General features: G+C 39.0%; 1 long non-coding RNA gene across 5 annotated transcripts in view; it reads right to left on the bottom strand.

Moving 5' to 3' along the window:
- The window catches only part of LOC103278377 (uncharacterized), a 526,052-nt gene extending 516,215 nt beyond the window's left edge, over positions 1-9,837 (bottom strand). For 2 of the 5 annotated variants that reach the window (XR_010004183.1, XR_010004187.1), the window contains exon 1: positions 7,825-9,835. This is a non-coding gene — a long non-coding RNA (uncharacterized LOC103278377). Of the gene's footprint in view, positions 1-7,824 lie in introns of all 5 variants that reach the window. The other 3 variants (XR_506007.3, XR_010004181.1, XR_010004180.1) reach the window with 3 other exon arrangements.
- Between the last annotated feature and the right edge of the window lie 7,333 nt (positions 9,838-17,170).

Raw genomic sequence — 17,170 nt, 5'->3', positions numbered from 1 at the left:
GGCATGCATAGCTTTGTGTATATATAACTGCTGAAAGGAAGATTGGAAGTCACTTCTTTTTTCTAATTGGTTCTGTATTCTTTATTTGTTGTATTTCATTTCCTTATCTTTTAAATAATAACATTATTATAAAACTAGAAATAGGTTTTTATAACAATATACACACTCTAACCCAGGTCATACATATTGGGAATCATGGTTTCTTACCAGACAACTGTGCTCTGGTTTCTTTCATGTTTCCTAGCATGGCTTTATCATCCTTTACCATGCATCGGGGGAGATTGGGAGCTTACACTTTGTCTTTTGAACTAGACATGATTTTCCATGAAATCCAAACTGAGGAAACTATGGCTACTGTAAACACGCAGGAATCATTCCATGGTTCCAGATTCAGGTATATTATCAAAGTAAAATTTATCAAACCACCACTCCACAAAGTTCTGCTTTTAAACTTGTTTCCTTTTTGTAGCACACAAAATAGGCAGAGGAAGGGAGGGAGGGGGGGGGGAGAGGAAAACTTCATGACCCTGGGCTTGCTGGAAACATTCAAAGGAAGAAACCATGGATATCCATTACTTCTGAACTGGACTTATAAAGAATGTACAGGATCCCACCCCACAAAAATGCAGGGTCTATATTCAATAAATAAACAAATAGGAGAAGAAATTTTACTCACTTTTAATACTCTAATACTTCAGAATCTGAAATTGTCCACATGGGTGACTGAGATCGTAACCAATGGAAATTACAGCCTTCTTTAGTTTAATTTTTTAATTGATATATTGTGAATGGGAGAATATTTGACTAAAAGAGAACTGACCGAGAGGAAGAAGTGAGAGCATACTGTCAAAATTGCCTATGAATACATTTTAGAAGTATTTTCCGAATTGTATGTTGTTGGGGATCCCATGAGGATGCTTTCTTGGATCCTCCTGTATGTGGAATGCATTTCTGTTGCCCATGTTTTTGATCCATCCTTAATATCTATTAATACAAAGGAGAAATTTTACATAGCAAACAAAGATGCAGTAAAAACAGCATTGGCTTTAGAAATGAAAAAGCAAATGCCTCATCACTTGAAATACCATCAGACGTTATTCCATGGCGGCAATTAGGATTATATTTCTCATAAACACCACAAAACAGTTTTAATAGCTGGAATGGTTTTTCTCTTACATAAGTGAAAGTAACGTAAAACAGCTGACTTTGAGATTACAATGGAGGCCTCTGCCTAAACTTGGCTTTAGTGTTCCGTTTGCTACATGTCAGCATTTGCTACTTTAGTGTTCCGTTTGCTACTCATGACACCAAATGAAACCTGGTCCATCTTTATATTAAGTGTTTGAATAGGCACACTATGTCAAGAGCTAAAGACAGAGTTTCTTTTTATCAGTATGACACTAACTATAAAAGCACAGAATGAGAAGCCACAGCTTTGTTTACACCAATTTGATAGGAGAAGCTCTGTACTTATTCTTGATAATATGTTCCTTGCGTTGTCTACGGTCGCCAGAAAACTCCTGGTCTGTTCTAAAGAGCTTCCTTAGAGTTTATCTCTAGTACAGTTATTGTTATTGGATTCCACCTTAACTCCATGGCTTTCTCCTGTGTAATTCTGAGATTTATATTTGGTGAGATACCCAGGCTATACATTATGTACTACAAAGCTCAAGTCCAGATTCCTCAATTTTTAGAATGGGCTCACAACAATTGATATATAAAACTGCTGTCCTAAATTGTAAAGATGCTTTGTTTAAACATACTTTTTTCTCTCCTTTCCAGCCACAACAAATCCATGACACAGCTACATTTAATGATGCAAACCGGGAAAAAATACAGATCAGACAAATCTTAGCCTTGGCAATTACTGAGAATAATTAAAAATTTGTTATAAATTTGTGGCGCAGGCTGTTGAGCAGCTGCAATAAATCACTCTGACCATGAGGTCATGAGTTCGAGGCCAGCCCGTGGCGGGGTGAGCACCCATCAATAAAAAATAGCACCTGCTCGTTGCTGACCTAGCAACCCGAAAGATAGTTGCATCTATCAAGTAGGAAATAAGGTACCACTTATAAAAGTGGGGAGATAAGTTTAACTAATTTATGACCTGGAATGAGGAAGTGCCGTCAGAGTGGATGATGAAGCAGCTGCTCCCCCCTGTGGCCAGAATCGAACATCCCCTCAGGAGAAGGTTAAATTGCCTCTGCGTTTGTCTGTCTCAGTCTCTGTTTGATGTGTTTATGGGCATTGAATGTTTGCCCTATGTGTGTATAATGTAATCCGCCCTGAGTCCCCTTCGGGGTGAGAAGGGCGGAATATTTGAATTGTTGCCAATTGTATGCCGCCCTGAGTCCCTTCGGGTGAGAAGGGCGGGATAGAAATATTGGAAATAAATAAATAAATATAAATACTGTAAATAAATAAATAAATAAATAACAACATCAACAACAAATTGAAATGGAAATGGAAACTTTGATAAGAAAATATTTGTGAACAAAATAAGTATTTTTAAGCACAGAGATCTGCCTCATACTGGACACATGTCCTATGTCTAAGAACCAAGATATATTTTTCTTTGGAAGTTTATTTGGTTTCATGTACGATTTTCCCCATTTCCACTAGTTTCTATGTTATATGAATTTTGCCTGTCCAAATCCAAATTAAATTGGGATAAAATCATGAGTTTAACATAGCTTTCCAGAGAGACTTGAAAAGAGAGCCAAGTAAAATTAGTTGGAGGAGCAGGACCAGGTTCACAATAGTCACATCATGGTAAGTAGCAATAGCATAGGTGTGTATGTCTTTGTGGTTTTCACACATGAAAAGGAGAACATGAGACAGTTTATGTAATCACATAGTCTGCACTTAATCCCTAAACCAAGGCACAGGACTAAGTCAGAAAGAGTCCTAAGTTAAATATTATCAAAATTGATTCTATACACTGATAAGAGAACAATGTTATAACATAGAAAAATTCCTAAATAAATTAAATAATAAGTCTAAAGTATGTAGTTACTTTTTGAAAATAGCTCACTCCCACTGTTACAATGTTTGAGAAGCAACTTATTCTCACCATTCATTACAATGCTGAAAAAATAGCACATTCTGTTGTTTGTTGTACTGCTCAATGATCTTTTGTTCCTTTCTATTACTTTTACAATTGACAATAGAATGGCAAAGAACGCATGTCAAAAATAAAATCCTGTCAAAATGTCTAAAATGCCTTTTACAGTAATTTCTGAAAGTAACTAGAAACTGCTACTCATTATCCCAATAAAGGAACCTGGGGAGTAACTAACTAGTTACAGGTAATATGAAACATGTATTTTTTTTTTGATGGATCAAACCTTTTTTTATTCAGTGCTGCATTGTACGTAAGTTCCAAAATACCACTCTAGAACTGCTATTAGACCCAATTATAAAGGTCCTAAGTAAAAACAAGGGACCAAGCTAGCAAAATCCACTTCAGGGATTCATTATTAAACACAAACAGAGGCAGCTATCTCCTACTTAATGGCAAAGATTCAAGAGTGGCAAGAGTGGGTTATTTTCTCATGTAAGCCGCCCCGTGTCCCTTCGGGGAGATGGAGGCGAGGTACAAGAATAAAAGTGTTGTTGTTGTTGTTGTGGTGGTGGTGGTAGTGGTGCATATTCAGAAGAATGTGCTTACAAAACTATGCCACTGAAGCCCTTAATTATCAAGATTGTATAACTGTGTAAAACCTAATGCAGTCCAACTACTTTTTTACTTTCTTCATCTCCATAGGTCCAGGAGTCGAAAGGGTAGTGCTGGAGCATTTAACTCCCTGTACTTGTACCCATCAAGAATATCTGAGCAGAACTCTATAGCATCCAAATGAACAGCAAAGATATTTGGTCTTTTATATGATAAGGATCCACCCGATCACAAGCATAACAAAGTAGCACTTTAACTGTCATTTCAGGTAAAGTGAAATGTCAACAGCATCTAGAGATGTGGGTCACCAAGCAACTAGCGTGAGAAACCAAACCCAGGAGGCTCAGAGCAAATCAATCAATTGGCAGGAGTTGAGGTCAATCTCAAAAAGGCAGCAGCAGAATTTGAAATCTCAAAGACAAACCAGAATCTCAACTCCAAAGAGCTTACCTACATGAGGGAGAAATAGATTTGCGTTTCAGCATAGAAGAAGATGAAGCACATGCAATCAGCAATACCATGTTGTATATGCAGAAGCAGCATTTTTCACTTCATATGATTTTCCGTAGCCCCCTATAGCGCAGCGTCTTAAACTGCTGAGTTGCTGAACTTGCTGACCAAAAGGTCAGCAGTTCAAATTTGAGGAGCAGGGTGAGCTCCCACTGTTAGCCCCAGTTTCTGTCAACATAGCAGTCCAAAAACATGCAAATGTGAGTAGATCAATAGGTAATGATCTGGCAGAAAAGTAATGGTGCTCTATGCAGTCATGCTGGCCACATGACTTTGGAGGTGTCTATGAACTATGCCGGCTCTTTAGCTTGGAAATGGAGATGAGCACCAACCCCAGAGTCGGACATGACCAGACAATGTCAGCAGAAAACCTTTACGTTTACCTATGTTTCCCTGTGTGCTTTGATCCAAAGGTTTCAATGGAGTTGACAGATCAAGAATATCTCTACATTTCTAACCCTCCATATGTTAAGCTGCAACTCCGAACAGCCCTAGTCAGAAAAACCTATAATGGAATGCTGAGAAATGTCATATAGCAATTGTGTGACAGAGCACCGATAACCAATGTGTAACAGCTTCTGTGGCATCTTCCAGTACAACTCCTGCATTAGAACCTACTCACAGACATATGTAGGTCATCATAACTGATGATACCAGTGAGTGGAACAACAGAAAACACATTTCCTTTACCCTTCCTGCTTGCTGTACATTTGTATGCTGCTGTACTTGCTTCTACATTCCCAGGTACCAGAAATAAAAGATGAATACATGAATATGTGATGCGGCAGCTAAAAAAGCCAACGGGATTCTGGCCTGCATCAATAGGGGAATAGCGTCTAGATCCAGGGAGGTCCTGCTCCCCCTCTATTCTGCCTTGGTCAGACCACACCTGGAATACTGTGTCCAATTCTGGGCACCACAATTGAAGGGAGATGTTGACAAGCTGGAAAGCGTCCAGAGGAGGGCGACTAAAATGATCAAGGGTCTGGAGAACAAGCCCTATGAGGAGCAGCTTAAAGAACTAGGCATGTTTAGCCTGCAAAAGAGAAGGCTGAGAGGAGACATGATAGCCATGTACAAATATGTGAGGGGAAGTCATAGGGAGGAGGGAGCAAGCTTGTTTTCTGCTGTCCTGCAGACTAGGACACGGAACAATAGCTTCAAACTACAGGAAAGGAGATTCCACTTGAACATTAGGAAGAACTTCCTCACTGTGAGGGCTGTTCGACAGTGAAACTCTCTCCCCCGGACTGTGGTGGAGGCTCCTTCTTTGGAGGCTTTTAAGCAGAGGGTGGATGGCCATCTGTCGGGGGTGCTTTGAATGCGATTTCCTGCTTCTTAGCAGGGGGTTGGACTGGATGGCCCATGAGGTCTCTTCCAACTCTACTATTCTATGATTCTATGATTCTATGATTCTAATATCAAAATGAACTCAGAGAAGGCAACTGGTATAAGCGATGAGCTCTTTTTGACTGTTTATCTAAATGGGATCAATTGGATCATCAATTAAAGATAACATTACCTGCTAGCTTGTAGCAAAAGAAGCCAAAAGTACTATCAATATTACATTATACTAGTAGTCTCCTAATAGTCCAATTGTTCCATGGAAACCTTGGACCCATAGTTTGGTGAAAGACTTAGAATTATTTTGTAGAATGGTCTAGAGTTGTACTCTGATTGACAGAGCTAGGTCTCTTTAGTAGAATATTCAAAATACCTAATCATAATACAAATCTCAGGATTTTGTGGGTTAGACCTGTGAGTATGAAAGTGTATCAACTGGATATAACTGTGTAATGTGGATATAGTTCAAAACACTAACATTCTGATATTACTGGAAGTATCCAGGCATACAACCTCATCAGATGGGGTGGTTTGCCTATCATATGCCGCTTGCTCTTCCCTTTCACCACGGAGTCCATTACACAACACACATCTGGAGTGAGAGAATTGGCCGTCTGCAAGGACGTTGCCCAGGGGACGCCCGGATGTTTTGATGTTTTACCATCCTTGTGGGAGGCTTCTCTCATGTCCCTGCATGGAGCTGGAGCTGATAGAGGAAGCTCATCCGCGCTCTCCCCGGATGGGATTTGAACCTGGCAGCCTTCAGGTCAGCAACCCAACCTTCAAGTCACAAGGCTTTTATCCCCTAGGCCACCGGAGGCTCCAAGAAAATAAAATGATACATTTTAATTATACATGGCACAGCATTTAAAGGCTGTCCTGCCACAGCAAGCAATTTAACACATAAATTAGACATGGCCTAAATGAGATATTAATTTGGAAACAGCTGTGTATAGTAATATAACACATTTGTTATGAACAGAGTGACATGCATGCAGTGAATTTATTTATGATGTACTTTCCCTTTCTAGGCTTCTGTGAAATGGCAGAATAGTGAGCATCCAGAGGGAACTATAAAAAATAGGACTTGGTACAAACAGTAGTTACTTCTGGGCATACACAGAGTATATGTTCTCAACAGTCTTCAAATATAAAATCACAACGTTAAGGACCCATAATATACTTTGGATGCCACATCCTACAGTTTTATATACTTCAAAGCAGCCTTGAATTGGTGTTTGGTGAAGAATGCTGTATGTTGAAGCAGGTTTTGCTCAAGACACTCTGCTGCCTGAGGCATGGCACCCACTCTATTACATGTACACAAGGTAAGTGAACCTGAACCCAGTCTCAGCAACACTTCATCCGAAGACCAGTTTGAATCTTCAGAATAGTCTATGTGGCATAAAAATCTGTGCACAAATTGTGGGATTTATGAGCTAGGAATATTTCATTAAAGGTAGTGTGATTATATGGTATCTCTTAAAGGGACTAGACTAGTCAAAACTAAAGAAAAAACCCATCAAACAGAGAACCAACAGGTCTGTAGATTAGTTAGATTAGTAGATACATTTTACATTTGTTCATTTGTTTTGGTATGTTTTTTGTATAGATTGGACTTAGTAGTTTTGTCAGCTGTTGCTGGTTAGCATTTTATATTTATTGTATTGTTTTGTGTTTTATGTAATTTGTTTCATTGCATATGTTGTTGTTTGTATTATGGTATGTTTGTCTCAATGAATAAAAATAATATTTAAAAACATGTGCACAAAGGGCTGGAAAACACCATAGGGAGCAAAAGAAACAGCTTTGAAAGTGTAATAAACTTTTTGTCCCCAGTGTGTGCATCCCTGAAAAATCACCTCTGAGAGGTTTCACTGACAAAAATCAATTGCTTTAACAACTTTAATTCTACATATTCTTTTCATGTAGCAAACCCAACTGAACTCAGTAGGATCTATATCCAAGTAAAACATACATAAAACATGGTGATCACTTATTCGGAGGAAGATTTTTGTATATTTTTTTTTGTAGAAATCACAAGGGTTTAAAATTGATAAACAAAATTGACTGGCTTGAGTCCATCTTTTTTGTGTAACGTAGCACTAATATGCAAATCAAATTTATAGCCTTCTAAAACGTCTCTCACCTTTTCAGACCTATGTGCTTGCAAACATCCATAAGTGCTAGCAAAAACATAAGCGCACAAAAATCCAAATAAGCTTTCCAAACTCCTTGACTGGTAGAGACACAAATATGCCACACTGACATATAGAACTATACAAGAGACATACCGATCCATGACACTGCTATTTTCTTCAGGGTCACCCTTTCCCCTTTTTTTGCAGGCATCACACAGTTTCTCAAGTAAGAAACCTGACAGTTCTGTCATCGGACTTTGCAAAGCAGCTGATAAAACCTGACAGAGACAAGAATTATACAATGGCCTGGCTGTGTTTTAAAGAAAAGACTCAGATGCTCTGCATGCTGCTCTAATGGAAAATGTTGCAGGTTTCCCCTAACAGACCATAATTACGTTCATGCACTGATGCTACTCTGCCCTCTCCTGGTTCAATTATGGACATGCAACAGCAAAGTTTTTAAAAAGGAAATCCATGCAAAACTACATTAAGCTCTTTTAAAATTTATTGATATTAAATAACCACTTTGCCCTCTTAAGAATTAATATCTAAAATGACTAATTAAAAAGAGATGGACATTAAACTGCACTATATAGTTTCAATATCTTAATACTATTACAAAATTGATATCAAGCTGAAGAACATGGGAAACTGTGTTATAGAGCAGGGCTTTGTAATTCCCCCTCCCCACTCATGACCACTTTCTGCTCGAGAAATTTTAACGCAAACCCAGGTATATAGGTACATAATATAGGTATAAAAATTAAGCATTTACTGATAATAAATCCGCATTTGTGAGGCTTGCTAAAAAGGCTGATTTTTCTTTTTATGAAGTTCAGCTGAAGCAATTTCTCATACTGCACATTATTGCTGAGAGATTTGTGTAAATGTCTAGGTAACATTTACTGTTGCCAAGATTTTAGTAACCTCAACATTGAATTAATGGGACAACATTTGGGGTCAGGACTCATAATTTAAAAGGCTGTGTTATAGTCAGACCATTGGCCCATCCTACCCACTGTCGTTGAATCCTAAGTGGGAAGAGGCTCTCCAGAGCTTCAGATGGGGTTCTATCTCAGACTTGAGAAACCTAGTATTTCCAGATGATTTCCCATTCAAATTTTGGCCAAAACCTCAGACTGGATATGTCTGAGATGGTATGGAGTGATGTGTGCCTACGTGAGATGACCAGTATAGTGTGGTGGTTTGAACATTGGACTACAACTCAGGAGACCAGTGGGTCTGAAACATCAATCAATTATAATACCTCCCAGGTAATCTTGGGAGAGTCACATACTTGCATCCTCAGAGGAAGGCAATAGCAAACCTTTTCTGAACAAATCCTACCAAGAAAACCCTTTGATAGGTTTGCCTTGAGTTTCTAGTGATGGGAAACTACTTCAAAGTTCACAGCAGCAGAATCAACATCAAAATGTCTAAGTGTCTACTGCTTTTTTCCAATATGATCTTTATTTTAAGAGCTTTAGCCTAGTATATATTTATTGGTCTTGTGTATTTGTATAAAATTGCTACCCATTTCTGTTTGTTCCATTCATATGGCTCCATTTCCATGTCCATCAGCCACTTCCGAAATCAGCGCCCATCCGAATTAGCTCTTTCATTGCACCATCCAAATATACAAATACATTCATCCCATTGGTGGCAATGGGCTCCCCTTCTGCTCAGTTTAATGCTAGAGGGATGAAAATCACCATACATGAAGGGCATATCTACAATTTTTAGCCCTCCAACTCTTACAAGGTTTGGGTCATCCCCCAAATTTTAGGGATATTTTTCCTTTCTATAAATAAAATCTCCTTAAAAACATTCCCTCTTTCCCGTCTAGTCCTGCCCTCTAACCTAAAGGCTTAAGATACCAATGATTCTCAATATGAAAAGAAGACCTGGGCCTAAAGGCAGGAGCTAAGGCACCACTGATTCTGAGAGGTTTCCCTCTCGATCTGCAGAGGAGATCTGAGGTTAAAGAATAAACAGGCTGCAAGGCAGGCACTGAGGCAGGCAAGAGGCAACAAGGTGGAAGGCAGAAGAATGAACAGCAGCAAAGCAAACAGTTTTGTGCTGAGTTGTCGAAGGCTTTCATGGCCAGAATCACAGGGTTGTTGTGTGTTTTCCAGGATGTATGGCCATGTTCCAGAAACATTCTCTCCTGACGTTTTACCCTCATCTATGGCAGGCATCCTCAGAGGTTGTGAGGTATACGTATACCTCACAACCTCTGAGGATGCCTGCCATATATGTGGGCAAAACGTCAGGAGAGAATGCTTCTGGAACATGGCCATACAGCCTGGAAAACACACAAAAACCCTGGTTTTGTGCTGCTTTCACTTTCGTTTCACTGCTTCAACCGTGTGGGGACGGGTCTGCCGTACTGAGCAATACGAATGAACAGTACGGTGCAAAACACAAATGAGACTTATGAAACAAATACCCTACTCGACTATTTATGCATTATACCTTGAAAATGAGGGTGTAGTTATCCACCCAAATCTGAGCTTGCTTTTACAGGAAGTCTCTGTTACAGGTGCCAGAATTGATCCAGGATAGAGGTTCTATAACTTTAACCATTAATATATCTTAGAGAATATTAGTATGGAAAAGAATCTTGTAGCATCTTCACTAATGGAGAGAACAAAATTGGTAGCATAAATCTTTCTAGACCATGTCTTCTTCCTCAGATGCATTTGATGAAGTGGCCTCAGGGCTTGTGTACATTGCCCAAGTAATCTGGGTCAGAACTGACTATGATGACTGGACCAGGACTGGGCTGAACCTATTATTGTGCTGTTGGTATCCAAAGAGCCCAACCAAGCCCAGACTGCATTGATTCTGGTGGGCTGTTTGCTTGTCATCCTGTTACGGCTGCCACTCTCTACAATAAGCAGTATGGCGATTCCAAGCTGAATCAGTTCTAATAAAATATCATGTTCCATGATTCTAGAGGGCCTCAGATGTTGATGAGAAGAAATTATATTATTCAAAGCAGAAGTGTACAATAAAAAGAATAAACTTCCTTAATAAACTCCACAGAAATGATAATCTTGTAAATGATGTCATTTCTTCTTCTTTTTGCACTGTAGATGAATGGTTATGAAGGACTTCTGAACAAGAGCCAAATCAGAAGTAACAGAATTTTTAATACACTGGTTAAAAAGTTGCAATTCACAGTGGTCAGTCTTAGTGGCATAAGATGCTATATTGTACTAAGACTAATACAGGACCATCTTTACCAATGGTGCCCAGCCCATCCAAGGATGAAACCATGGGGACATTAAGGATGGGTCCTGACTTGTTTGTTCTTGCTATTACCTTCCACATGCTCAGCTTTAATTACTGAAAAGGATAATGTTTGGTCTCATATTAGCCTGACTCTTGTACATTACTGGCATGTGAGCCTCACTGAAAATTCTGGTGTTCTAATTGGCCCATATGTTTTATGAAGAGCCATTACAGAAGCAAACTATGACAGTGCCTTGATGTGCTTGAAAGAATTGAACATTTTCATGCAGCACCAGCTGTGGACACATTCATCCCCATTTATGTCACATCTGCTTTCCATCATACCTGGGTGACAAGCATGGCAATGAAAAGTTTGATACAACTGGGAGTTTCATAGCCTATAGAATAACCAATATTTCACACGCAGGTTACAAAAAAAACTATTATAAAATGGATATTGACAGAGATGGATTGTAGAAATTGTAATATAATCTCACAGCTTTGATGATCTCAAACCTCTTGAGCATCATTTCACAGTTTATGGTACAGTATCATCACAATCCCTCAAAAGAATTACAGCTTCTAACTAATATCTCCCTATTGGTTACACGATATGGAAGCCATGAAGCTCAAATACAAAGAGGCTATAGTATGAATGATGACACTCAGGTCTCTTCGCCCCAAACAATATTTGTAAGTCTGGGAGTGATAAATGGCACATGAGTTATAAACGAGCAACAAGGTCAGAGCAACTGAAAACAGAGTTCAAAGAAAAGTCACAATTTTACAGAGTTCAAGAAGAGGCCATAGACTGAAGTTGCTCAGTGCTGCTTGATAAGGTCAGGAGGGGAGCACTAAATAATAGAAGACAGTGAACTGATGAGCAATAATGGCTTGTCACTGATAAGCACTGAAAAAGGTACATCTACTTCACATATGATGCTATTTCTACAAATATATGGAAAGGGAGGGAGGGAGGGAGGGAAGGAGGGGAATCTTGTGAGTATTATACATTGGAAGCCAACTTCTGATCGTATTATATACACAGCTAAATTAGCAGATTCAGGATCTTTAAACGTGGTGTTGCAATTGAGATTCCCTTTCACACACACCATGTTTAAAGCAGTTACAGCTGTTGATTCTAGGGCTATATCTATACAGATTGTCTGCTTATCCCAAATTATCTGTCAGTGTAGACATATAATCCAGTTCAAACCAGATAATCTGGGATCAGATCCTTGGATACAGGGCAGTATAGATCCAGCTTCGATTATGGGTTGTGAAACTATTCCAGGTTTTGGATAGCTTTAATAGAGTTATCTAAGGTACTGAAAAAGCACTTCTATTTCAGGCATATGGTTCAACACCTTGAAGAGCTTCTTTAAAGCCTTGGATCAAAGCTGCAACTAGCTTCTCAAGTCCACTGACATGGGAACCATTAGATCTCATTGGTCTAAAGCAATGTGATCTAACTTTTAGTTATCTGAGGGCAAATCAAACTTTAGTATAGGAATGTGAGGGCCAGGGACATTCCAGAAAGGAACAATTTCTTAAAAACCTAAAGCAGTAAGAAGGGCAAGGGCCAAAAAACCTGAATTGGTGGGCTTCATGTGGCCCACGGCCCACAGGTTGGACCACACTGGTCTAAAGGAAACCATGATTGTAAAGAGGTTCTTCAAATTATTTGGGTTAGCAGAACCATGTTAATTTCCATGTCGAGTTTGGAGAAAGGATTTTTAAAAAATCTGTTAATACTAGTACCAAGCCATATTTTTCTATGTTCTTAGAGAGAAGCCTAAGAAGTCAAAAATCTTGAGCTTGTTTTTTTTAAGTATCTAAACTATCCTACAGGGATAATTTGTTTTAGAGTAGCATAGCCTTTAAATCATAGCCTAAAAAGAGAAGGAAGGGGATAGTGTTGCATATGCTAATTTACATAGGTTGAAGCATCTTTAGATACTAGGCTTGATCGATCCACGAAAAATTTGATTCTAAACTCGTTTCAAAACTAGAGGGGGGCAGCTTTTCGTTTCTGATGGTATTTCCGAATTTGGCCCCCAAAAAAATTCGAAATTAACGAAAATTCGTTATTTTCTAAATTAATTCGTTAATGGCGGACGCGCATGCGCAATTCCCAAAAACAGCACAGAGGGAGAGGACTTTACAGGACTCTCCCACCCTCATTTTTTGAGTGATCTTCTTCCAACTTGGTACAGTGGTAGAACACATTTAACACTGATAGCTCACCAAAATTTGGAACGTTTCCCTTATCCTCTGATTTTTGGCGAATTTTCATAGCTTTTATAATAAACCATTTTTTAATAATTGCAGAAATCTGTTCCTGGTTTGAAAGTCTTATTTCCTGTTAAATTGGGTTGTCTTTACTGTGAAAGTCATTGTTCTACTTCAGAAACTTTGTTTTTGTGGCTGAAACTTTGTTAAATTGTTGTGTGTGTGATATATACTGTGTATATATATATAGTCCCTGCATAATGTGTGTGTGTGTGTGTGTGTGTGTGTATAGGTAAAGGTAAAGGTATCCCTTGACGTTAAGTTCAGTCATGTCTGACTCTGGGGGTTGGTGCTCATCTCCATTTCTAAGCCCAAGAGCCAGTGTTGTCCATAGACACCTCCAAGGTCATGTGGCCGGCATGACTACATGGAGTGCCATTACCTTCCCGCCAGAGCGGTACCTATTGATCTACTAACATTGGCATGTTTTCAAGCTGCTAGGTTGGCAGAAGCTGGAGCTAACAGCGGGCACTCACTCTGCTCCCGGGATTTGAACCTGGGACCTTTCGGTCTGCAAGTTCAGCAGCTCAGTGCTTTAACACACTTCGCCATCGGGGCTCATGTATATATACATACACATACACACAATGTGGAGAATATGTGGAAAGGTAGATAGATAAGTTGGGAGCCACAGCGAAGGCACCTTCCTGGGAGCAAGGTCTAATAATAATAATAATAATAATAATAATAATAATAATAATAATAAAAAATCCCTTTCAATATCCAAGATGGCTCACTGCTACAGAATCTTGGGAGGTTTAGTTTGATATGGTACCATTATTGGCAGAGAAAGCTAAGCTGTAGGAGTTGAAATCCAATCATTTATCCTCCCTATAGAATCAATTTTATATGCATTTTTAGCTACAGAAAAGCTAAAATCAGGACAGTAAAAGAACAACACCCAGAAAATGGGAATTCCAGACAGGAAACAATCAGGGCCAGCTAATACCTCCCAACAAAGGATTCCCCCAGGTAGGAAGCAGCCAGGCTTTGAAGCTGCAAGGCTATTCAATGCTAATCAAGGTGACCAATTGCAACATTCACACTTGCCTCCCACAGACAAGAGTTCTTTCTCCCACCCTGGACCTTCCACAGATATATAAACCCCACTTGCCTAGCTTCGCACAGACGTCAAAACCTCTGAGTATCAGGCCTGAGCTGAGGCGAGGCGGTGGCGGCCATTTCCCCCCTCCGTCTTCCTCCTCCTCCTCGGCCTCCTTCCCCCTCACCCCCTCCCATTGGCTGAGCCTGTGACGCCCCTTTTGCTGAGGGGCAAAAGGAAAGGGCCTGAATGGTGGGAGTTTGGGTGATTTGCAAAAGCTTTTTTTTCCTAACGAAAAAAACGACGACATAACGAAAAACGGCCTCTCGCGATTCGAAACCGCGATATCCAGACGTGTGGACAAACAATGCCATATATTGCTTCAAAACAAACGAAAATAACGAATTAATAACGGTTAACGGGGAAAACGAATTATTTGAGCAAGCCTATTAGATACAATCATTGTTTGCCTGCTCAGTCTGCATTGTAGATGACTAAGTGCTGATGGCCACTACAAGACCACTGATATTCCAATTATTATGGTTATTTGAATAAATTGTGACCAATGACCAGTTCCTAATTTAGATATATAACTTTCAGGCATTATACACAGCTGAGGATGTTGCTCACAAAATCAGCAATGACCATTATTTTAAAAAAGAAAAGATAAAATTTTAAAAACCATACGTGTGATTTGATTTGCAATGGAACCAATTCTTTTTGTTAGGTGGTTAGGATTTTTTTGGGGACTGTCAGCAATTTTCAAGTGGCCTAATGTATACTACAGCGACTTATTTTTAATTTACTTCTGTGTTATTTGTTGGATTCACATTTACTACCACAGAACACAAGATGAATTTTCTAGTTTTCCTTTTTCTGTTGACTGGGTGTGTCTTCTCAGATGAACTAGGAATGAGCAGAGATATATGCAAGTAACCCAAGTACAGGCAGTCCCCAAATTACAAACATTCAACTTACAAATGACTCATAGTTAAGGTGGGACAACAGGAAGTGAGAGAAATCTACCCCTAGGAAGGGAAATTCACTCCTGAAAGATCATGAGGAAAAGGTGTCTCCACTGAAAATTACCACCAATCTTGGTTTCCTTAAGCCAGATTTTTCAAAATCCAATGATCACATGGACAGAAAGTGAAGTGAAATATTCTGAACAGGGGCACAGACAGCAAAACAAACACCACAGGAAAGCTAATCCTTCCATATGCTACCCAAAGCATGTGTGTGTGGCTGGAATTAGACTTTAAAATGTACCTTACTGACTTACATATAAATTCAATTTAAGAATAAACCTACAGAACCTATCTTGTTTGTAACTTGGGGTCTGTTTCTGTATTCTGTATACAATTACTGACCTCATTAAATAATTGTGCATGAGAATATATATGTGTGTGTTTTGCACATACCTAGAAGCTGTTTAAAAGATTCATACATCATCTCTACTTTCTTTTTTCTACCCACTCCCAGGAAACACAATCAGTTCTTGGTTGATTTTCAGGAATTTTTTAAAACACTGATATCCAAAGAGCCTTATAACACTACAGTAGGACTCCTGTATCTATGGGACCAATATTATTTATCCACATCCTACAAAAAAATAATTCTTTCCAAGCACATTGTAGGTCTTCCTGTGTGACTCTTTGGTATTCTTGGACCAGAAGTCCATCATGATTTTAATTGACTGTAAGGTTTTAATGTCATTGTATGAATTTTAATTTGTCAGCATTTTAAACTTATGTCAGATATGTGCTCTGGAGGCATTGAATAAGTGCCTGTGTAAGCCACCTTGAGTCCCCTCCGGGGTGGAGAAAGGTAGGGAAAAAATGGGGTAAATAAATAATAAATAAATCATTTCAATAGGGTTCACTATTATTAATGGTTTTGTGTATTCACATGAAGTCCAGGGACATATCCCCATGGATTACTAGGGTTAGAGTAAAAGTACACTTGAACTACCATGGTAATATCCTATGGAGTCATAGGATTGGCCATTTAAGGAGGGCATTTAGACTTCTCTCACTCAGAGAGCTATTGGCCATCACTGATCTACAAACCTCCCAAATCCCGCAAGATGTTACCATGGCAGTTAATGTGGAATATAGCACTGTAACAGTGTGGTGAAACAAAGACCATACTCCTAAACATTGCACATCCATCTTAGTGCTGCATCGAATCTTCCCTGGGCTTTTCAGAACTCAACTTCTCCCTCTTTTCATGATAGACCCTATCCTTTTTGAGGAAAAAGTAGCAGTAGACAACAGAAACACTAGTAAGCTTCTGGGAAGACTACACCATCATTCTCTCTCTTTCTGCCTAGCTTCAGCATATTTCTAGAGGAAGACTACACTGTGACCTGATAATATTCAACTGGGATTTCTAGTTGCATGAATTCTAATTACTGCTCCATTCCCTTCTAAAGCCATTTTGGAATAATGCAGCTACAAGCTGTGTCCAATTTGCCATCATTCTAGGAGCATGGGATGGTGTGGGGAAATATAATAACATGGGGGATACAGGCCTATGCATTATCAAAAGAATTCTAATGCTCTTTTTAGTGAACCCTGTAAAAAGACTCCTACAAATTGGGATTTTGGAGCTATTCTAAAATGACAACATCTTAGGTTAGTAATCTAAAGAAATTCCCAGAACAGTGAAGATGTTTACTAAATTGGTGACACAATGAATGCACAACAATATTTACTGGTTCATCTCTTTTTCTTGTGGGAGGAGAATAATGGGTTAAATGTAATTCAGATTACAACCCACCAATTTCTAGACAGACACAGAAGCAAATTAATATTTCCACCTCTCCAAAATAAAAGTAATGAAAATTTGAATTCAATAATATGTACTTTGGCCACCATGGATCTTCTTATGGATTTTGAAATGATTACCAATATTTCTAACTTTAAC

This window comes from Anolis carolinensis, chromosome 3 (assembly GCF_035594765.1).
Source record: "Anolis carolinensis isolate JA03-04 chromosome 3, rAnoCar3.1.pri, whole genome shotgun sequence".
Classification (NCBI taxonomy): domain Eukaryota; kingdom Metazoa; phylum Chordata; class Lepidosauria; order Squamata; family Dactyloidae; genus Anolis; species Anolis carolinensis.
The sequence above is the reverse complement of the archived record's forward strand: the minus strand, read 5'-3'. Positions and strand labels throughout refer to the sequence as shown.